Genomic DNA, 22,592 nt, shown 5'->3' with positions numbered 1-22,592 from the left:
CATGTAAGAAATGCTGTGTTTTATGTATGTGTAGAAATGAGGTGGCGAGTGATTTTTTTATGCTTGGCTAGTGCATGCAACTTGAAATGTTGGCCCCTACTTTCAAAGTCTGTCTCTATTCTAGAAGACAAACGTACTCTCCTTGGGCTGCTCATGGATATGCCTTCCGCAGGGTCTCTTGTTAAAATGCGTTGTTTAGGCCTCACCACAGGCCTTCCTTCTGGTCTCAGGTTGGGAGATAGAACATGTTCCTAGGTTCCCTTCGCAATTAACCAGTAGCTCTTGTGGTAGGACCTCTGGCATACCCTTGCCAGAGTAACTGCTGCACAACTGATATCAGGTGGACTTTCTCTTCCCAGATCGCAGTGGCCCACATATATTCCTGGAGCGGTGACAAGCACTTCTGCTTCTTCCCAATCTTCACCCTCTTCTGACTTTTCCACCATTTTTTATAGAGTTGGGTTGATGGTTGCCTTTCTAAGCCTGATCAGGATTGGTCTTTCCAGATTGTGGCTTGTTTTAAGTTTCCTGTTTGGTTTTCTCTTTCTTGACATTTCATTTACTGCACTGGCTTTTGCTCATATGTTATGGGGAAACTGACATGTCCTTCAGACTGTCTGTACTGGGAAACCTTGTTTCCCTTGGTCGTGTTACACTGTTACTACTTTTGGTTACTTTGTATCACTTGTGGTAACTTTTTATCATTGTACAATGCAGCTTACACTGCAATACAATGGGGTACATTTTTGTTTTTCCCTAGACTAACACTCAGAGGATATTTGGTTACCCTACGAGTGCTAAAAGGTGGTGGCAGCAGTGACTTTTTCTCACTTTTGGGGACTTTTCGTTTTAACTTTACCACGTTAACCGCATTTGGCTACTAACTTTGACTACTGGTCAAACATGGCTGTACCACGAGATTGTTCGCTTGTCCTTTTGCCATCAGAGGCCAGGAAAATCCTTATAAGGACGTCCAGTGCCCGGGAAAGCAAAAGCTTTTGGCGGGCTACTGTAGGGCTTTGTCTGTTTGCTGGCAGGATGTGGGCTGGGACTGTCTGGTCCCAATTCACAAAATAGTTTCAATGTGTCTGAGTGCTATGCATGAATGTTCCTGCCAGTGGTCCTGATTGGACCACTGCTGGGGTGTGTGTGTGGGCTAGTCCTGTCATTGGCTAGTAAGGGCAGATGCTCTTACCTGGCTTTTAGGATAAGAAGAGGACCCCTGCACCCATTCCTCAGAGATCCTGGAGAAACATGAAGGAGCCAAGAATCCTATCCAGCTGTGAGACCTGCGAAGAAACCAGAGACCCGTCGGAAGAAGGTTTGGCTTCCAACTTATGCTTCTGTCCTGGAGGAGCCCTGTCTTGCTGAAGATCTTCAGCAGTCCTGCGACGGAGCTGCCACCCTTGCAGTGGATGGAACATCCATTCTTGACGTGTGCTCGGTACCCTGCAACGAAGAGCCTTCAGAATCGTCCTGTGGCTGGCCAGCTCTGAATTTGGGCTACAGTGCTGCCGGCATCACCGTTCTGAGTTTCGTCCTGGAGCTCGGGGGATCCTCGGCTGGCCCCACGAGACTAACCTCTGCGAAATGTCGGCATCCTAGCACCAAGGGGATCCGAGATAGGAGGGAAAGTCGATTGCGGCAGTTAAGTCCCTTTGCGTCGCCGTGCTGCGGTGACCACCATCTAAAATCGCTTACCTGACCCGAGTCCTGTCCTGAGAGGAGTCCTGCATCGAGTTTTTCAGCATTCTTCCATCGAGAGTCCTTGCAACAGTGAAAGACACCAACCGGAGATCAGCTAGAACATACAACCCCTGCAATTCGAGGACTGCGACTTTCAGTGGGAAAAGCAACCTCGGAAATCTCTTCTTTGTCCTGCCAAGTCTGGAGAAGAATCTGCATACCGGGGGTAAGTTCCAGAACTTCTTACCTACTCCCATTATAATTCAATGGGCTTATAATAACCCTTTATTCTAACACTTTCGGCTTTTCCATTACTTGCTTGCGCAAGACTTCTGAACGTTGGGGCTACTACTGTTAGCTAGTTTAACTTGTACTCTAAAGCTAGGAACCCTTCACTGGACCGCAGAGACCCTAACCGTGTTTTTTCCTGCTTCAAAGATTCTGTGGGACTTTTACCTGAACTATTGGGCAAAATGCCCCAGACAACATAGGGCTGGACAATTTAAGTTAGGGATCATTCTCTGTGGACCTAGAGTGCATAATACTAATCTTACCTTTCCGTTGCAGGAGTTTGTGATATGTATTATGCCCTATAATAAGTGATTGTATATATGTATGTAGAGAAGGAGCTAAGTACCCCCACCTCAACCACTTCGCCCATATTGCCTATATGTTGGGAACCAGAGTGTGAGACACATGCGGTACCAGTGAAAATAATGTTACCCAGGAGAATCCTGGAAGCAAGGTTCCCATTGAGAAAACCATACCCGCATACGAGACAGTAGGATGGCCATTTGAATGAAATCCCGGAAGAAGCAGAAAAAATGAATGGCAAAGAAGAATGGTGACGTCACACGGAGCCGAGCTGATGCACATAGAAGAGATGCAGAGGCTAGAGAATGCAGATATTCTATAAGGCATCAAGAAAGTGTTGAAGATAAGTGGCATCTTGGGATCAAGATGAAGAACATAATGTTACAGAAATGAAGATATCAAGTAATTTTACACGTGTACATATGCAAAGAAACGCAAGCAGATGAAATATTCTTGAGGCTAGCTTTATAGTGAATAGATTGCGGCATGCGCCAACATATACATGTATATAGGAATGACTAAAGAATGGATGTTTCCACTACGTGTTAGAGCAGAGCAGGGCTAAAGAAGGAAGGCCTCTTTTGAAGTGTATCGCAGTTAGAAAACAAGTGAATTACGAAGTGAAATTCAGAAAGGCGAGGCTGGATGAGCCAAGGCCATATCAGGCTGGGGTGAGCAGACATTGGATACAAATCATGTGAACGAATGAAGCTCCTGTTTAGGAGGCATGGACAAAAACAAGAAAGACGTCAGAGGTTTATTAGAAAATAGTATTTTAATGCACCAGAAGCTCGATTTTGTGGTCTTCAGTCACGTGGAGAGATGAAGTTGGACGAGCATGACGACCACACCTATGTATGAGGGCAGAGCATGCCTTCACTCCCCTGAATTCTCCAGAGCAAGAGAACACTCCCAAGGACAAGTTCAAAGCCCTAATTGACAGCAGACCACTGAGGTGATGATAGATGATTATGCTAATTGGTGGGAAGCTATGGTTGAAGACTAGCTCACCAGCACCTGGAAGTCTGCGTGCTGCTAGCGTAGGTGGAAAAGTACTGACAGAGGTTAGCGTGCCAACCAATGGTAGAGGGACGCGTGATTAAGGGTCCTATAGTTTGTGTAGCCAATGGGCGGTTGTGTATTTAGTGACGTTCATAGTAACCAGTTTTAGGGGGAGGGCTTAGTTGCCCCACCTGATCTTAAGAAACCTATCACTTTTCTTCACTCTTTTCGACGAGTATGGATCGTATACTTCGATATTCCGTTAGACCCTATCACAATTGCCACTAGGTTTTTGTAGTTTGCCACGTAGGATGACGTTAGTAATACGTAGTTTGACGTCATCAATGATGATTTTTTGCTATAAAAGAATGCTTTTTTTTAGATGCATTCAGAGAACTTAGCCTGAGACGTCTGTTGATGTCCGTTGTACTCCCTGTTTTAGATAATTGATATTAAAACAGTTATCCTTTGCCAACTACTGGGTCGTTTGGATTATTGATGTTTGAATCATTTCTGCATCGCCATCCATCTAAAGGGTATTGCTACCTCATCTTAAAGGGCAGGAAGCCTCCAGTTCATGTATCTATTTTTGTTAGTGTTGTGTGATAACTCTACTTTCTACTATTCATTTTTCTGTAGTGTGTTTTGGCTAATAAATAATAATTGCATTTTTATACATCCTATCTAAGTGTAATCTGTGATTCCCATTGTGCGACCTCATTGTGGACCCTTTACAAGCTCACCACTTCGGAAGAACTTAGCCTAGTCACTGCCACCCAGACTGGTGTGGTTACAGCTCCCCAGAGTTGTCCATGTCACAATATAGGTCAGCCTTCTATACATCTGTCCACCCGGCCAGAGAATAGAATATCAGTCCTAACATTTAGAGTTCGGTGGCTTCTTGCAGTTCACCTTTCCCCTGGCATTCATGTCTGTTAAAGGGTTGCGGTTAAATTCAACTTTGTAATAAATGTTCTTTGCACTCTGTTTTTTTATGCAGTTCTCGTGTTCGTGTTTACAAAGCATTTGCAATTGCCATCTTCATTACTGGTAGAGTCTAACCATCCTGAGTCATGTTGAGACTTGTAATCCCCGGTAATCTTTTTAGGCAATGATAGATCTGGATGAATTAAGGTAATCCCATGTCTCTGAATGCCACTGAATCCCGCCCCATCCACCCTCTGTGAGACAAATAGTGTAGTGACCAGACAACCCTAGTCCTCCGTGCGCTAGATCCTTCCTGAAAAAGAATGAGAAGTTGCTCCAACTCACAATGTGTCACTTCTCTTTCTTTCTGGCCTCTCCTAGTTTCTGGAGGGAGTCCACTTAGAGAGCCCACATTACCTTTTTCTTTCCCTTATTGGTGTGTCTACCTTAAAGGTATACAGGGTAATTCATAGAAATTTGCACAAAAGTGGCGCACGCGGCTGGCGCACAGTGTCCCCATGCGATACACTGCGCCGGCCGCGTGCAAAAAAATCCTTTTCATCGCACAGCGTATTCATGGATTTTAGCCTCCGAAACCAGCTGTGGCGCAGAGTGGCGCAGCGACCCTTTAGCAGCGCCAGTTATGCCCCCAAGAACGCCCTCGCGCAAGGAAAAGCCTTCAAAATTTCCAAATCATCGCAAAGGGCTGCGCTAACCCTGGGCCAGTTCACAGGGCTGCCAAACAGCAAATGCCAAGCGGGGAACGTGTATTTCAGTGGTTCGCGGGAAGTTTCACACACGATTTTCCTGGGTACGTGTACATCAGGGGTGCGTGGGAAGTAACACACGCGATTCCATCATGGCACGTGTATTCCAGGGGTGCGCGGGAAGTATCACACGCAAAAACAGCAGGGTACGTGCATTTCAGGGGTGCGCGGGAAGTATCACACACAATTCCATCAGGGTACGTGTATTCCAGGGGTGTGCGGGAAGTATCACACGCAAAAACAGCAGGGTACGTGCATTTCAGGGGTGCGCGGGAAGTATCACACGCGATTCCATCAGGGTACGTGTATTCCAGGGGTGCGCGGGAAGTATCACACGCAAAAGCAGCAGGGTACGTGTATTCCAGGGGTGCGCGGGAAGTATCACACGCAAAAACAGAAGGGTATGTGTATTTCAGGGGTGCGCAGGAAGTATCACACGCGATTCCATCAGGGTACGTGTATTCCAGGGGTGCGCGGGAAGTATCACACGCCAAAGCAGCAGGGTACGTGTATTCCAGGGGTGCGCAGGAAGTATCACATGCAAAAGCAGCAGGGTACGTGTATTTCAGGGGTGCGCAGGAAGTATCACACGTGATTCCATCAGGGTACGTGTATTCCAGGGGTGCGCGGGAAGTATCACACGCAAAAGCAGCAGGGTACGTGTATTTCAGGGGTGCGCAGGAAGTATCACACGCGATTCCATCAGGGTACATGTATTTCAGGGGTGCGCAGGAAGTATCACACGCGATTCCATCAGGGTACGTGTATTCCAGGGGTGCGCGGGGAGCACCACACGTGAATTGCACGTGTGGGTCCTCCCAGGTGTTCCCTCTACACCCTCCACGGCCCCTGCAGGCGGCCCACACCACAGGGGCCTACCCTGCACATGTCCCGCAGGCAGCCATCCACCATGCCCATGCCCCCCAGCCAACCCACATGTCACCTTGCACTACTTCCCACCAACGCATGTCTCCCTGCACCCCCAGCCCCCAGGGGCACCCTCCACCAGGCCCCCACTCATGACTCCCATCACCCCCACCCCCCAGCAGTGCAGGGCACCCTCCACCAGGCCCCCACTCATGTCCAACTCATGTCTCCCATCACCCCCACCCTGCAGCAGTGCAGGGGCACCCTCCACCAGGCCCCCACTCATGTCTCCCATCACCCCCACCCTCCAGCAGTGCAGGGGCACCCTCCACCAGGCCCCCACTCATGTCTCCTATCACCCCCACCCCCAGCAGTGCAGGGGCACCCTCCACCAGGCCCCCACTCATGTCTCCCATCACCCCCACCCCCCAGCAGTGCAGGGCACCCTCCACCAGGCCCCCACTCATGTCCCCCTGCACCCCCACCCCCCAGCATCCAGGGGCACCCTCCACCAGGCCCCCACTCATGTCTCCCACCACCCCCACCCCCCAGCATCCAGGGGCACCCTCCACCAGGCCCCCACTCATGTCTCCCACCACCCCCCAGCAGTGCAGGGGCACACTCCACCAGGCCCCCACTCATGTCCCCTGCACCCCCACCCCCCAGAATCCAGGGGCACCCTCCACCAGGCCCCCACTCATGTCTCCCATCACCCCCACCTCCCAGCAGTGCAGGGCATCCTCCACCAGGCCCCCACTCATGTCCAACTCATGTCTCCCATCACCCCCACCCCCCAGCAGTGCAGGGCACCCTCCACCAGGCCCCCACTCATGTCCCCCTGCACCCCCCCCAGCATCCAGGGGCACCCTCCACCAGGCCCCCACTCATGTCTCCCACCCCCCCCACCCCCCAGCAGTGCAAGGCAGCCTCCACCAGGCCCCCACTTATGTCCAACTCATGTCTCCCTGCACCCCCACCCCCCAGCAGTGCAGGGGCAGCCTCCACCAGGCCCGCACTCATGTCTCCCATCACCCCCACCCCGCAGCAGTCCAGGGGCAGCCTCCACCAGGCCCCCACTCATGTCTCCCATCACCCCCACACCCGGCAGTGCAGGGGCACCCTCCACCAGGCCCCCACTCATGTCTCCCATCACCCCCACCACCAGCAGTGCAGGGGCACCCTCCACCAGGCCCCCACTCATGTCTCCCACCACCCCCACTCCCCAGCAGTGCAGGGGCACCCTCCACCAGGCCCCCACTCATGTCTCCCATCACCCCCACCCCCCAGCATCCAGGGGCACCCTCCACCAGGCCCCCACTCATGTCCCCCTGCACCGCCACCCCCCAGCATCCAGGGGCACCCTCCACCAGGCCCCCACTCATTTCTCCCACCACCCCCACCCCCCAGCAGTGCAGGGCACCCTCCACCAGGCCCCCACTCATGTCTCCCATCGCCCCCACCCCCCAGCAGTGCAGGGGCAGCCTCCACCAGGCCCCCACTCATGTCTCCCATCACCCCACCCCCAAGCAGTGCAGGGGCAGCCTCCACCAGGCCCCCACTCATGTCTCCCATCACCCCCACCCCCCAACAGTGCAGGGGCACCCTCCACCAGGCCCCCACTCATGTCTCCCATCATCCCCACCCCCAGCAGTGCAGGGACACCCTCCACCAGCCCCCCACTCATGTCTCCCACCACACCCACCCCCCAGCTTTGCAGGGGCACACTCCACCAGGCCCCCACTCATGTCCCCCTGCACCCCCACCCCCCAGCATCCAGGGGCTCCCTCCACCAGGCCCCCACTCATGTTTCCCATCACCCCCACCTCCCAGCAGTGCAGGGCATCCTCCGCCAGGCCCCACTCATGTCCAACTCATGTCTCCCATCACCCCCACCCCCAGCAGTGCAGGGCACCCTCCACCAGGCCCCCACTCATGTCCCCCTGCAGCCCCACCCCCCAGCATCCAGGGGCACCCTCCACCAGGCCCCCACTCATGTCTCCCACCACCCCCACCCCCCAGCAGTGCAGGGCACCCTCCACCAGGCCCCCACTCATGTCCAACTCATGTCTCCCTGCACCCCCACCCCCCAGCATCCAGGGGCACCCTCCACCAGGCCCCCACTCATTTCTCCCACCACCCCCACCCCCCAGCAGTGCAGGGCACCCTCCACCAGGCCCCCACTCATGTCTCCCATCACCCCCACCCCCCAGCAGTGCAGGGGCAGCCTCCACCAGGCCCCCACTCATGTCTCCCATCACCCCCACCCCCCAGCAGTGCAGGGGCAGCCTCCACCAGGCCCCCACTCATGTCTCCCATCACCCCCACCCCCCAACAGGGCAGGGGCACCTCCACCAGGCCCCCACTCATGTCTCCCATCACCCCCACCCCCAGCAGTGCAGGGCACCCTCCACCAGCCCCCCACTCATGTCCCCCTGCACCCCCACCCCCAGCATCCAGGGGCACCCTCCACCAGGCCCCCACTCATGTCTCCCACCACCCCCACCCCCCAGCAGTGCAGGGGCACACTCCACTAGGCCCCCACTCATGTCCCCCTGCACCCCCGCCCCCCAGCAGTGCAGGGGCACCCTCCACCAGGCCCCCACTCATGTCTCCCATCACCCCCACCTCCCACCAGTGCAGGGCATCCTCCACCAGGCCCCACTCATGTCCAACTCATGTCTTCCATCACCCCCACCCCCCAGCAGTGCAGGGGCAGCCTCCACCAGGCCCCCACTCATGTCTCCCATCACCCCCACCCCCCAACAGTGCAGGGGCACCCTCCACCAGGCCCCCACTCATGTCTCCCATCACCCCCACCCCCAGCAGTGCAGGGGCACCCTCCACCAGGCACCCACTCATGTCTCCCATCACCCCCACCCCCCCAGCAGTGCAGGGCACCCTCCACCAGCCCCCCACTCATGTCCCCCTGCACCCCCACCCCCCAGCATCCAGGGGCACCCTCCACCAGGCCCCCACTCATGTCTCCCACCACCCCACCCCCCAGCAGTGCAGGGGCACACTCCACCAGGCCCTCACTCATGTCCCCCTGCACCCCCACCCCCCAGCATCCAGGGGCACCCTCCACCAGGCCCCCACTCATGTCTCCCATCACCCCCACCCCCCAACAGTGCAGGGGCACCCTCCACCAGGCCCCCACTCATGTCTCCCATCACCCCCACCCCCAGCAGTGCAGGGGCACCCTCCACCAGGCACCCACTCATGTCTCCCATCACCCCCACCCCCCCAGCAGTGCAGGGCACCCTCCACCAGCCCCCCACTCATGTCCCCCTGCACCCCCACCCCCCAGCATCCAGGGGCACCCTCCACCAGGCCCCCACTCATGTCTCCCACCACCCCCACCCCCCAGCAGTGCAGGGGCACACCCCACCAGGCCCTCACTCATGTCCCCCTGCACCCCCACCCCCCAGCATCCAGGGGCACCCTCCACCAGGCCCCCACTCATGTCTCCCATCACCCCCACCTCCCAGCAGTGCAGGGCATCCTCCACCAGGCCCCACTCATGTCCAACTCATGTCTCCCATCACCCCCACCCCCCAGCAGTGCAGGGCACCCTCCAGCAGGCCCCCACTCATGTCCCCCTGCACCCCCACCCCCCAGCATCCAGGGGCACCCTCCACCAGGCCCCCACTCATGTCTCCCACCACCCCCACCCCCCAGCAGTGCAGGGCACCCTCCACCAGGCCCCCACTCATGTCCAACTCATGTCTCCCTGCACCCCCACCCCCCAGCAGTGCAGGGGCAGCCTCCACCAGGCCCCCACTCATGTCTCCCATCACCCCCACCTCCCAGCAGTGCAGGGCACCCTCCACCAGGCCCCCACTCATGTCTCCCACCACCCCCACCCCCCAGCAGTGCAAGGCAGCCTGCACCAGGCCCCCACTCATGTCCAACTCATGTCTCCCATCACCCCCACCCCCAGCAGTGCAGGGGCACCCTCCACCAGGCACCCACTCATGTCTCCCATCACCCCCACCCCCCCAGCAGTGCAGGGCACCCTCCACCAGCCCCCCACTCATGTCCCCCTGCACCCCCACCCCCCAGCATCCAGGGGCACCCTCCACCAGGCCCCCACTCATGTCTCCCACCACCCCACCCCCCAGCAGTGCAGGGGCACACTCCACCAGGCCCTCACTCATGTCCCCCTGCACCCCCACCCCCCAGCATCCAGGGGCACCCTCCACCAGGCCCCCACTCATGTCTCCCATCACCCCCACCCCCCAACAGTGCAGGGGCACCCTCCACCAGGCCCCCACTCATGTCTCCCATCACCCCCACCCCCAGCAGTGCAGGGGCACCCTCCACCAGGCACCCACTCATGTCTCCCATCCCCCCCACCCCCCCAGCAGTGCAGGGCACCCTCCACCAGCCCCCCACTCATGTCCCCCTGCACCCCCACCCCCCAGCATCCAGGGGCACCCTCCACCAGGCCCCCACTCATGTCTCCCACCACCCCCACCCCCCAGCAGTGCAGGGGCACACCCCACCAGGCCCTCACTCATGTCCCCCTGCACCCCCACCCCCCAGCATCCAGGGGCACCCTCCACCAGGCCCCCACTCATGTCTCCCATCACCCCCACCTCCCAGCAGTGCAGGGCATCCTCCACCAGGCCCCACTCATGTCCAACTCATGTCTCCCATCACCCCCACCCCCCAGCAGTGCAGGGCACCCTCCAGCAGGCCCCCACTCATGTCCCCCTGCACCCCCACCCCCCAGCATCCAGGGGCACCCTCCACCAGGCCCCCACTCATGTCTACCACCACCCCCACCCCCCAGCAGTGCAGGGCACCCTCCACCAGGCCCCCACTCATGTCCAACTCATGTCTCCCTGCACCCCCACCCCCCAGCAGTGCAGGGGCAGCCTCCACCAGGCCCCCACTCATGTCTCCCATCACCCCCACCTCCCAGCAGTGCAGGGCACCCTCCACCAGGCCCCCACTCATGTCTCCCACCACCCCCACCCCCCAGCAGTGCAAGGCAGCCTGCACCAGGCCCCCACTCATGTCCAACTCATGTCTCCCTGCACCCCCACCCCCCAGCAGTGCAGGGGCAGCCTCCACCAGGCCCGCACTCATGTCTCCCATCACCCCCACCCCCCAGCAGTCCAGGGGAAGCCTCCACCAGGCCCCCACGCATGTCTCCCATCACCCCCACCCCTGGCAGTGCAGGGGCACTCTCCACCAGGCCCCCACTCATGTCTCCCACCACCCCCACCCCCCAGCAGTGCAGGGGCACCCTCCACCAGGCCCCCACTCATGTCTCCCATCACCCCCACCCCCTAGCAGTGCAGGGGCACCCTCCACCAGGCCCCCACTCATGTTTCCCATCACCCCCACCCCTCAGCAGTGCAGGGGCAGCCTCCACCAGGCCCCCACTCATGTCTCCCATCACCCCCACCCCCCAGCAGTGCAGGGGCAGCCTCCACCAGGCCCCCACTCATGTCTCCCATCACCCCCACCCCCCAACAGTGCAGGGGCACCCTCCACCAGGCCCCACTCATGTCTCCCATCACCCCCACCCGTGCAGGGGCACCCTCCACCAGGCACCCACTCATGTCTCCCATCACCCCCACCCCCCCAGCAGTGCAGGGCACCCTCCACCAGGCCCCCACTCATGTCCCCCTGCGCCCCCAACCCCCAGCATCCAGAGGCACCCTCCACCAGGCCCCCACTCATGTCTCCCACCACCCCCACCCCCCAGCATCCAGGGGCTCCCTCCACCAGGCCCCCACTCATGTCTCCCATCATCCCCACCCCCCAGCAGTGCAGGGCATCCTCCACCAGGCCCCCACTTATGTCCAACTCATGTCTCCCATCACCCCCACCCCCCAGCAGTGCAGGGCACCCTCCACCAGGCCCCCACTCATGTCCAACTCATGTCTCCCATCACCCCCACCCCCCAGCAGTGCAGGGCACCCTCCACCAGGCCCCCACTCATGTCCCCCTGCACCCCCACCCCCCAGCATCCAGGGGCACCCTCCACCAGGCCCCCACTCATGTCTCCCCCCACCCCCCAGCAGTGCAGGGCACCCTCCACCAGGCCCCCACTCATGTCCAACTCATGTCTCCCTGCACCCCCACCCCCCCAGCAGTGCAGGGGCAGCCTCCACCAGGCCCCCACTCATGTCTCCTATCACCCCCACCCCCCAGCAGTGCAGGGCACCCTCCACCAGGCCCCCACTCATGTCCCCCTGCACCCCCCAGCATCCAGGGGCACCCTCCACCAGGCCCCCACTCATGTCCCCCTGCACCCCCATCCCCCAGCATCCAGGGGCACCCTCCACCAGGCCCCCACTCATGTCTCCCACCACCCCCACCCCCCAGCAGTGCAAGGAAGGCAGCCTCCACCAGGCCCCCACTCATGTCCAACTCATGTCTCCCTGCACCCCACCCCCCAGCAGTGCAGGGGCAGCCTCCACCAGGCCCCCACTCATGTCTCACATCACCCCCACCCCCCAGCAGTGCAGGGGCACCCCCCACCAGGCCCCCACTCATGTCTCCCACCACCCCACCCCCCAGCAGTGCAGGGGCACCCTCCACCAGGCCCCCACTCATGTCTCCCATCACCCCCACCCCCCAGCAGTGCAGAGGCACCCTCCACCAGGCCCCCACTCATGTATTCCATCACCCCCACCCCCCAGCAGTGCAGGGGCACCCTCCACCAGGCCCCCACTCATGTCTCCCATCACCCCCACCCCCCAGCAGTGCAGGGGCACCCTCCGCCAGGCCCCCACTCATGTCTCCCATCACCCCCACCTCCCAGCAGTGCAGGGGCACCCTCCACCAGGCCCCACTCATGTCTCCCACCCCCCCCACCCCCAGCAGTGCAGGGCAGCCTCCACCAGACCCCCACTCATGTCCAACTCATGTCTCCCATCACCCCCACCCCCCAGCAGTGCAGGGGCAGCCTCCACCAGGCCCCCACTCATGTCCAACTCATGTCTCCCATCACCCCCACCCCCCAGCAGTGCAGGGGCAGCCTCCACCAGGCCCCCACTCATGTCTCCCTGCACCCCCAACCCCCAGCAGTGCAGGGCACCCTCCACCAGGCCCCCACTCATGTCTCCCACCACCCTCACCCCCCAGCAGTGCAGGGCACCCTCCACCAGGCCCCCACTCATGTCCAACTCATGTCTCCCATCACCCCCACCCCACAGCAGTGCAGGGGCACCCTCCACCAGGCCCCCACTCATGTCTCCCACCACCCCCACCCCCCAGCAGTGCAGGGGCACCCTCCACCAGGCCCCCACTCGTGTCCAACTCATGTCTCCCATCACCCCCACCCCCCAGCAGTGCAGGGGGACCCTCCACCAGGCCCCCACTCATGTCTCCCACCACCCCCATCCCCCAGCAGTGCAGGGGCACCCTCCACCAGGCCCCCACTCATATCTCCCACCACACCCACCCCAAGCAGTGCAGGGCAGCCTCCACCAGGCCCCCACTCATGTCTCCCACCACCCCCACCCCCCAGCAGTGCAGGGGCACCCTCCACCAGGCCCCCACTCATGTCACCCTGCACCCCCAACCCCCAGCAGTGCAGGGCACCCTCCACCAGGCCCCCACTCATGTCCAACTCATGTCTCCCATCACCCCCACCCCCCAGCAGTGCAGGGGCACCCTCCACCAGGCCCCCACTCATGTCTCCCTGCACCCCCAACCCCCCAGGAGTGCAGGGGCAACCTCCACCAGGCCCCCACTCATGTCCCCCAGCCAACATGTCATCACAATCTAGATCCCCGGCCCTTATGGTCAGCCTCCAAATGCCAAACACCCACCCGAGTATTGCAACCACCCACTTAGAAATGGCAATAACATGATAGAACCCCAATTGCAAGTTTGGAAATGAACACATGTCCCTCACATACACCCAATGGGTGTCATTGAATGTCAAAAACCCATATCATGATATGCATGAAACCAATGAGATGATACTACACATTGAAGTTTGAAGAAAAAACAAGTATTAAAATCAACATAAATTGAATCAAAAACAATAATGGAATTTTTTTTTAAAAAAAGCAGCAGGTCCGTCAAATAATGCAAAACCACAAATCATAATCCAAAGGAAAGGTGTCCAAAGTCACAGTCCACAAAAGTAAATCCAATGGAAAATTAAAATCGAAAACCATTGCTCCATGGGTAAATCATAAAAAAAAAATGAAAATCCAAAAGTCAACTATATACAGATAAACAATCAGGGTCCATGATCCCAACAGAAGAAATGAAACCTATCTAATAACACTGCCTAAAAACAAAAAATATATGCAGAAATGTGGCCCATTGTCCCAAAGGTCCAAAAAAAATGCAAAACCAAAGGAAACCTAACACTAACTACAGAACTATTTACAAGGGCAGCGGGCTAGTCCGACGGCTCACTTCGGGATGTTCCGGGACAGGGCATCATCAAACTCCTGCTCAATGTCCCGGAGGCGGTCCTCCTCCATGGCCCCGAGGGTCCGCAGGGCCGTCCACATGTTCACCCCAAACTCCCTGCGGATTGCCTCGAGGCACTCGGCCCGCCTCAGGGCCCTCTGCATGGAGTTCTCCGCCCTGACCATCGTGACCTGTGCCTCTTCCGCCCGCTGCCGCTCCGCATCTATGGCGTGGCCCAATCGCTGCCACACGGAAGACACTACCCGTTCTGGGTCCTCCTGCCCTCTGGCCGATGCCTGCCCCTCCAATGTCGAAGGCCCCGAGCCATCATGGCTCCCACCACGTTGCTGCTGCTGCTGTGCCTCTGCCCGTGCACTGCCTCCTACTGCCTGCACATCCTCCGCTGGCTGGGGTGCAGTCGTTGATGTGGCCACCCCTGCTGGACGTCCGACTCCCGACTGTGGCAGGGATGCCTCCTCCACCAGCCTGGCTGCACCGTCAAAGGCAGCTCCACAGGGCACCCAGGGGACTAATGGGTGGGAAGATGGCACGGAGGACGACTGGCGCATAGGGGGTTCAGTTGAGGAGGGGGTCTGAGCAAGCCCCATCAAACGGAGGAATCCGGCCTGGGTGACCTGTCCCAGTAGGCCGACGCGGTCAACGAGCCATTCGAGATGACGTGCAGTCTCCTCATGAAAAGACTGCAGGTCACCTTGCATGGCCCGTTGACGCAACGCCACACCAGTCAGGACAGGCTCAATCCGGACACAGATAGCCACGTCCGCAGGCAGAGGAAGGCCAGTTGTCGTGAGCGCATCCCCTGCCTGAAAACGGGTCTGGACGTAGGCATCCCTGCTGGTGCAAGATGATGCAGTGACAGGATCAGGGACAGGATTGCACAGAGGCACCTCCGCGGCGACCTGTGCTGCCTCCTGTCCCTGGTCCTGCACTGCACCACTAGCACCAGTGGAATCCCCACCTCCAGACCCCCTCTCTGTTGCTTGCACAGCCTCCTCCTCCACCAAACCCCCCACCAACCTGGATGACTCCATGCCATCTTCCCCCGTTGGGCCCTGTGGGGTCCCAGCTGCCCCTTCTGCTGCCGAGGAGTCCAACTCCGACCTCTGCCTCTTGGACCTCCCCCCGGCAGCTGCGGCCTGGGACGTGGCCCCGGACTCCTCACTCCCGACAAGATCACAACCTGGGAGGGGAGCCGGGCCTTGCGTCTCCTACTGGCGGTGCGATCCCCGCCGCTGTGCTCCACAGCACCTTCTCCGCCCTCTTCATCAGTTGACGCTGCAGACATGGAGAAATAAAACACAGGCATCAGGGCACTGTACAATGGACACATACACACATGACAGTTGCACATGAGTGGCATTGGCAAACCTCAGACATGGCATCACAATTGGCAACACACATGTCATTTCAACTTGCACACATGAGCCATACCACAGCCACATCGCAACTGCCAGCACCATCCATACACATACAACAGCATGAGCAGGCAAAGGTGAGCCAGACATCACATGCAACACAGGGAGTGCACTACACATGCACGCACACCACCACACTTGCATGCATGTGTACACCTCAGCCAACTGTCGCAGTGTTCAGATGGGCATCCATGTCACATCTGCCAATCAGGCTTCCACATCCCGCTGTCACATGCATCCATGTTGCATCACTGTTGCACCCTTGTCAAATACACACACATGCACATGTACACAGTGCTGATACATGCAGCAGAAAACAACATACATGCGTGACATCACGAACATGCCTACTTACATACACATTCATCCAAACATGTGTGCCCACACAACTGCATTTGGCATGCGAGCCTACACACACAAGCACCATCCATGTCTCACACATGACAGCCCACGCATGTGTTAGCCTCACGGCCCTGTACACCCCCGCCCATACTCGGCCCCATACAAACAGATGTGCAACCGGCACACTACTGGCACATCAGCACATGCACAGCTTACAATCATGATGCATGTACACTTACCGCTCGACTCCAGACGGGTCTGCCTCTCAAGGACCTGGACGTGAAGCGCTGGGGATATGCGTTCCAGGACCCTCATCTGATCTTCCGACAAGTGGCCCCGGCGCCCCTTAGCATCCGCTGCCTTCAAGAGGCAAAGGGCCTTGTTGAGGGTCCTGGACCTGAAGTCCTCCCAGCGCTTCTTGACATGATGGAATAGTCGGACTGCCACCCCCTCCGCGTTGATGGCAGTCACTATGTCCGTCCAGATCCGAGTCCGTCCTTCCTTGTTGGCGCGCACACTTCCGAAGAGGGCATCATACTGCCCCAGGACTTGCTCCACCAGGACACCAACTTCCCTGGCACTGAAGCTGGTGCCCCTCTGCCTCTCTAGCCGGGGGTTGTCAGTGGTGCCAGATGTTGGAGTGCCCGACATGACAACCCCAGAGGCAGGAGTGGGTGGGCAACTGGGTCCTGGGGTTAGGCTGTGGAGCGATGGAATCCCAGTCGGGAGTCTTCGGTTCCAGCAGGGGTGGTCACAGCAACAGCACCCCTGGCTGATGTGCAGGCAGCAAATGGCAGGGCACGTGGGCAGCAGGCAGTAGCAGATGGCAGGTGGGAGCGTGCTTGGGGCTCTGGGGGGCAGTAAATCGGCTTTCTGGGCAGGAGCGTGGTCTTCCGTGTGCTTATGCGTGGCCAGCTTGATACGGAGTGATTTGGCACGTGAAAATCCGGCACGTCTGCGTGTAATTCGAGGAAAGGCCCTTAGCGCGTAAGCGCGTCTGCACGCATACGCGATTTCATTGGCCCAAAGGCCCGCATGCGCAGCTATGACGTCACGCGCATGGCCGTAGAGCATGGCGCGTGTAAAAAAAAATATACGCATCCGAGTGTCAAAGCGTGTAATTGGTGGAAATGGCCTCATCGCGTATGGGCGTCTGTTACGTGTGTATGAAAGGTATGTGTAGAACGCCATTTCCTTGTACGTGCTTTTCGTGGAGAGCGAGTGGGTGAAATCTGTACTTCTTGTCGGTTCACACGCGATTTACTTCACAGCGTTTCAAGTTCGTACTCCCTGTTACCTCTGACAGCTTTTTCTCTTTTCCTCTTTTTCCTGGGCCTGTTTCCTCAAACAGCGTTCCCTTCTACTGTTGTCCTGTCTCCTCAGACAGCGTACAATTCTTCTTTTGGCGGGGGTGTTGCCAACGCTCGCACGCGCATATTTTTCACCCTTTTGTTCCTTGCAGGCGGGGAGTCGCGCACGTATTTAACATCTGTGCTTGCTCCGTGTGTCGCATACCCCTTCAGAGGTCATTCTAGGCTACGTGTGGCACGCATACATTCATTCTTGTGTTTCTGGGTGCCACAGCGTAGTGCATGTTTATTTTTCCACACACGTGGTCTAGGAGGGGTTGCGTGCACCTTACTTCCCTTTTTTGGGGTGCCTGTGCGTTGCGTGACCCGTCATCTTTCCCCAGCGGTGACATACAGCCTTGCTAGAGCACTAGGGTACGATTACCATCTGGTACCCAACCCCTTTGACCCCCAATCGCCCAGGACAATAGTTCACATCGACTCCCATACGCACAATAACATCAGTGCCATGGCTGGGAGGCGAACAAGCTGTAAGGGTGGCAAAGGTGGCCGAGCCCCAAGTGGTGGCCGTGGTGGATCCGTTAGGGGACGTGGCCGTGACTTGCACGGTGCCCCTAGCCCCCCATGTGTGGAGGAGCAGTCAGGGACACCCATGCCCCCCCCCGGTTGAGGGTAATGTGGCTGACACCATCCATGCTCAGCCCTTGTTGGAACAGCCCACTGTGGAACCAGACCTGGCACAGGGTGACTCCATGGCTGACTTCCAGGTCAGCAGGTCTAGGCCACGTGCACCGGTGCACGTTGGTGTCATTAGGCCACGTGGATCAGGGGCAGCCAGGTCATCTGCTGCCCCGCGTAGGCAGGCTGGGAAGGCTGCAGGGGCAGCTGCGGCTCCATCCACCCCACCTCTCACACACCCAGCCAGGACAGTGTCGGTCCAAGTCCATCATGCTGACATTCCCCCTGACACCATCACACTTGAGCTAATGCCTGCACCAACTCCCATGCTGAGTGTGCAATCCCACACTCCTAGTACAGAGTCCACCGGGGCTCCTGCCCCTAGTGTCCAGAGCGGCGTAGGACACTCAGGATCCCCACCACCTTCCAAGAGGAAGAGTGCTTGTCCAGTACAGGCTGATGCCCCAGATACGGCTACACAGTCCGGCCCGTCAAGTAAGCCCAGCTTCAATCAGGCCGAACTGAATGCACTTGTAGAGTATGTGTCCGCACATGACCGCAAAATGGTGATTGTTGCAGGATCCAAGACCACACCTGCACAACGTCAGGCACACTGGCAGACCATCGCGGACATCATAAGTGCCCTTGGAATCGTGAGGCGCACAGCTAGTGAATGCTACAAGCGCTGGAATGACCTGAAGCGCAGGGCAAAGAATAAGCTGGCCTCAAGTCATGCCGCTTCTCTAGTGACTGGAGGTGGATCTCCAGCAGAGGACATAGAACTCACTCCACATGAGCAGGTTGCTGGGACCTACGTCACGGAGGAACAGATCCAAGGCGTGGGAGAACTGGCAGATTACGAGGCATTGTCCGGTGAGTGCACATGCATGTGTGTGTCATCCATGTGCATGGTGTGTGTGTGAGGGCTTCTGTTTGGGTGCCAGGTGAGGGTGTGTGTGCCTGAGTGGTTTGGGTCACCCATGTGCCTCATCCAATACATTCTGTGCACCAGCATTTGGGTATAGCAGTATCCCTTCTGCCAACATTAGACATCCAGCCCAACTCCACGCCAGTTGCCCTTGAAGAGTCATCTTGCCACAACATTGTTGCTTATTTTCCTCTGTTCGTTCAGGAAGATTGTTTGCATACCACCACTTTTACTAGGCATTTCTCAGTCCGATTGTCACATGTCTGACATGGCTATGCTACAGTGGACTGGCTTTGTTCCCTGGACAGGATTTGTTTAGACATGTCCCTGTGCTATAGGGCCATTTTGGACTGGCAGCTCCAGGTTAAACATTTGAACCATTTCAATGAAAAAATCAATTTCATGAGCAAACTAGACTGAATGAACAATTGGTGCCCTCCTCTCCCTCTTCACTATGTCATGTGGGACATGTGTCAATCAAGTACTGTTTCTGTAGCTTCTCAGCCCTAATTGTGTGCCATAGTGCTAATGCCTGTTTCCATTTGTTTTCTTTTATGTCTTTGCAGGGGATGACGCACTTGATACTGCTGGGGTTGTGGAGATGGTGCAGACCCAGGAGGGGTCTCAGGCCCGACCGACCACCAGTGAGGGACGTGGTGTGGTGGTGGGTGAGAACCCACAGCTGCTGCAGGTCGTGCTCTCAAGGGGTGTCTCTGGCTGCACCTCCTCCGAGCTGTATTCAGGTGTCGATTCGGATGATGAGACCTATGTGCCGTCGCAGGTGAGTGTTCCTGGGAGGGATTCTGTTCTGTCCGACCCACCTGCACCAGGGTTAGAACCCTCAATGGGGATGTCAGTGTAGGCAGGTACGCCTTTGGTGGTTACGGATGCAGGGTCACACTCCGCAACATCTGATCCTGTTCCTGGGCCAGCAGATCAGAGGGGGAATGCAGTCCTGCAGCCTCAGGCAGTGCCGGCACAGCAAGGCGCAGTTCGCCTTGCCCCAGACAGGTGTGGTGCCCGCCAACGTGGTGGCGGTCCACCACCTGGCAATACCGCATGGAAGCAATCCATATACGGTATGGCAACCAAACAGGCAGCATCATCAGAGATGATGGCTCAGGCCATTGATAGGGTGGCCACTTCCATTGTCCCCCCCGAAAGGCTGATGGAGCGACTACAGCAGGCAACAGACTCCATCTGCCAGTCACACAGGGAGGACATGTTGGCGTCCGACAGGGACAGGCGGGCGGCACTGGTGACTCGGCGGGAAGCCATTTTAATAGAGTCCCAGGGCCACAGGGAAGCCCTGAGGGTGGAACTCCTTCACCTCAGGACGACTCTTGTTGAGCTTGAGGCTTCAACAAACAGAAGGACAGAACAGCAGCTGGAGCGTCTCACACGTACGCTCTCAGCTGAGATGCAGGCAACTAGGGCGGAGGTCCGGGCATCCCGTGAGTTGTTGCATGGGGACCTATGCACAATTATCCTCCAGAACGAGACCTTCCACACCCGCATGCTTGCAGCCATGGAGGAACAGACCAGGGGTTTGCGTGGGCTGCCTCCCATAGTGCCACCACCTCCTGATGCAGCTGCAGAGGGTGAGGAGAGCGACAGCAGTGATTCTCTCACAATAGGGTAGCCGTGCAGGCCATGAGCCCATGGAGGTGTTTTTTTTTTCGCAGGATCCACACAGGTGTGTTTTGGTGTGCACCCTGTCCTCGGACCTCCTGGGTGGCCTCCCCCACCCCCCAGGCCCATTAATGGGCATTTTTGATTTTCTTTTTATTTTTTTTTTTTTAATTTTTTTGGACAGTGTGTTGCCTTGTGTGGCTCCCGTGGGCATACGCTGTATTGTGGCTGGGCACATGCAGGCTTGTCATGAATTTGGTTCAAATGTTTGATTTTGTGTGACACACACCCCTCCTGCTTCCCGTTTCCATGGGCTTGCAAAGGGTGTGCCCAAGTGACATTGACGTACATGGTGACGTTGGACTCCCATTTGATGTGTGGGCAGTCTGTAGTCAATACTGTGTATACATTCATAGTGCATATTGTTGTTGTATTGTACACTACATGGTGTATTGATATGTGCCTCTGCATCCATCTCATCCTCCTAATTTGCAAGTCCATTTCTCATGTCTTCACAAGGCGGTCCACCTTGGAACTGGAGTCCATGTTGTAAGCAGTGCACCTACACTCTTGTGTGGCGCTAACACTGTATACTTGGAAGTGTTCGAAGTGCTGGCATTATCAGGTAGTGAGGCTACCAATTTTTTAAGTCTGTAATGTCATGTTTAAGGTAGGTTGGAGGTTGTGTAGGTGATTGATTGTTATTCTTGGTAAGTATTTGGTAATGTGTGTTGTAGGTCCTGCATTACTGTGAGCATTTCATTTGTGGCCATGTTTCCATTAGGGACACTGTAGTTGGTGACACTTGGGGCATGTTGTGGGGATTAAATTGTTTGCTCTCACATTGTATGACATGCCATGGTGTGTTGTGTGGCTGTGCCGGGGAGGTGTTGGGTCACATGGCACTGTTCTCATGTAGTATTTTGCAAGTGGGTATTCATTTCTGCAGCATGGAAGTGTGTCTTTTGATGACACTGCATTGGTGGTGTTTGTGTAGGTAGGGATGCACACATTGTGACACTTCCACATGAACAATCTCAGGCTGCTATGGTTCTGACAGTTGACTGTCCCTTTGTTCGTCATAATTGTCAGGTCGAGTCATCATTGCTTATCAGATGGTATGTGCCAGGGCTGTGTGCACTCCACAGGGGTGTGATTTCTATGTGAAGTAATTAGCCACCAGCTGCGTACGGGCTGCCTCACCCCGTGCCCTTTTCCCCCTCCCATGCGCAGCAGGCATGCATGTGGTTGGGGATGTGGGGGCACCACCATGTCCACAGCCAGGCCCCGGCGTGTTGCAACATTGTGCAGGACACATGCTGCCACTATGATCCTGCACACTACTGGGGGCGCATATAACAGCTGCCCGCCAGAATGGTCAAGGGACCGAAAGCGTGACTTGAGCACTCCGAATGTGCGCTCCACTATGCCCCGGGTTGCAATATGGGCTGTGTTGTATCTTACCTCGGGAGGCGTGATGGGGTTCCGAATTGGCGTCATCATGTGGGTGCTCAGAGGGTAGGCATTGTCCCCTGGTGAGGAGGTGATGGGTATAATTAGTGGGGTAGTGACATAACTCTGCATCTGACATGCATGCATGTTGCAGTGGCATTCATACTCACCAAGCAGCCATGTATCGCCATGCCGCCCAGCTTCTAGGTCCCGGCTTAGGGTAGACATTCGGTAAATGAATCTGTCGTGGGTGGACCCTGGATAGTTGGCATATACTGAGGTGATGATTCCCTTGGCATTACATACTACCTGCACGTTGATGGAATGCCAGTGCTTGCGGTTCCTATAGATGTGCTCAGATGCCCTGGGGGGACGTAGTGCCAGATGGGTGCAGTCAATGGCACCTAGCACTTTGGGGAATTGTGCCACACCGTAGAAATCCAGGGCGGCAGCCTGCCTTTCTGCAGGTGTCCTGGCCAGGTATATGTGCCTGCGGACTGATGGGCGTGCAGTGATGATGTTCAAGACCTGGTGTAGGCAGCGTGACTGCGTGGCCTGTGACACCCCACCCACTATGGCA

At 57.4% G+C, this 22,592-nt stretch overlaps 1 protein-coding gene across 2 annotated transcripts in view; it reads left to right on the top strand.

Annotated features, from left to right (window-relative positions):
- Positions 1-22,592, top strand: part of SCARB2 (scavenger receptor class B member 2) — a 1,272,731-nt gene that overhangs the window by 929,686 nt on the left and 320,453 nt on the right. The gene's annotated exons all lie outside the window — the stretch shown is intronic.

The sequence above is a fragment of the Ambystoma mexicanum genome, chromosome 6p, assembly GCF_040938575.1.
Source record: "Ambystoma mexicanum isolate Mex_15411 chromosome 6p, UKY_AmexF1_1, whole genome shotgun sequence".
In the NCBI taxonomy this organism is placed as follows: domain Eukaryota; kingdom Metazoa; phylum Chordata; class Amphibia; order Caudata; family Ambystomatidae; genus Ambystoma; species Ambystoma mexicanum.
The sequence above is the reverse complement of the archived record's forward strand: the minus strand, read 5'-3'. Positions and strand labels throughout refer to the sequence as shown.